This window comes from Mesoplodon densirostris, chromosome 6 (assembly GCF_025265405.1).
Source record: "Mesoplodon densirostris isolate mMesDen1 chromosome 6, mMesDen1 primary haplotype, whole genome shotgun sequence".
NCBI lineage: Eukaryota > Metazoa > Chordata > Mammalia > Artiodactyla > Ziphiidae > Mesoplodon > Mesoplodon densirostris.
The window spans coordinates 28131414-28133180 of record NC_082666.1 but is presented as its reverse complement, the minus strand read 5'-3'; positions in this window follow the sequence as shown (position 1 = coordinate 28133180).

Genomic DNA, 1767 nt, shown 5'->3' with positions numbered 1-1767 from the left:
ATTCAGTCATTCATTTTTTAGATGCTTATTCTGAGCCAGGCATTGGGCTGGCTGCTGGAGATAGAAAGACATAAAGCAGATTCTGATCCCATGGAGCTCAGTCTAGTGGGGAGACACAAACTGGGAAAACAATGTGGCGTGTACTCTGATAAAGAAATGCACATCGGGTACTACGGGAGCAAAGAAGACACTTTTTCCCTTTTTCCTGTGTGTGTGTGTGTGTGCAGTGTGCAGTGGAGAAATTGAGTGGAGGGTAATAGGCATCCCAGGTTAAAAAAAAACAAAACAGCACGTGCAGTTCTGGAGTTGGGAAACTATGGCAATCAAGGCACTTAGGAACATCAAATAGTTCAATATGACAGAAACATAAAACACACAGTGGGTAGCAAGCTATCAGGCCCGGAAAGAGAAAAGCAGAGGCAAGATCACTGTGCTAAATTGGATTTGTATCCCAAAGACTACAGGAACCATTCAAGGATTTTAAGCTGAAAACGGATTTGTGAAAAGATCAGGATCCTCACCACTAGGTGGACCTGGCTGTCATTCACATGCATTTGTTTGTAGGGCAGTGAGCAAATGAAGTTAACCTTTTGATGTTCTGGAATGACTTGGCCATGGCATCATTTAACAGGGACAGGTGGACTTAGAGACCGACAGACACAGATAAACACACATGGCCTAGATTCCAAAGAAAATGTCAGTCTTGTTTTTCCTAGAAACAGAAAGAAAATGTAGAAGAAAGAAAAATTGACCTCTCAATTTCTTTATTTGCAAAATGCTGTCTTGAGCATTTACTAGGTGCAAGCACTGGGCTAAATGTTTTGTATATATTGTCTCATTTCATCCTCAAAACAATCCTACAAAGTAGTTATTATTTTATAGATGAAGAATCTGAAACAGAGAGAGCTGAAGTAACTTGCTAAGCAGCTGGGCCATACTCACCCAAGTCTGACTTCATGAGAAATACGTTTAGCATAGTGCCTGGAATCTCAATAAGCACTCCACAAATGCATAAACGGGTTGAGTGAGCAAGGAGAAACCTAAGATCCTTTTGGTTCAATTCTATGCTAGAACAAAATGCTATGGGAACTCTCATTAAACAAGGGAATAAAATGTAGTCCTAGGGACTTCCCTGGTGGTGCAGTGGATAAGACTCCACACTCCCAATGCAGGGGGCCCGGGTTTGATTCCTGGTCAGGGAACTAGATCCCACATGCATGCTGCAACCAAGAACCCTCATGCCACAACTAAGACCCGACACAGCCAAATAAATAAATAAATAATTAAAAAAAAAAAAAGAAGAACCAAGAAATCCCACTGTAAATTCATATGAGAATGCAATCACTAGCAGAAACAGCCAAAGACCTTTGAAAAAGATCTGTAGAGTAGGTAAGAAGGTAAGAGCCAAGCCATGCAGTTAAGATATATGCCTTAGAGCACACCAACCCTGATTTTGGTCCAAATTGCCAAGATAATTTCCAAGGTAAGAACTAAAGAAAAAAGAATAAGAGACCATCTCTACAAGACCTGAAATGTTTAAAAAAAGGAGAGAGAAACAGAGACTCTAGTACTTCCACAATAATCTTCGAAACTGGCATTTATAGGCATTACTTGAAAGGAATCTTCAAAAAAATCTCTTATGGATCTAGGGCAGTGATTCTTAACTTTTTTGGTATTTGTTAAGTTTCAAAATTCCTTTAAGAAATTTTGATTCTTTAAGGATCTGAAAAAAGCTATGACTAATGTACACACACACAAACAAAATTT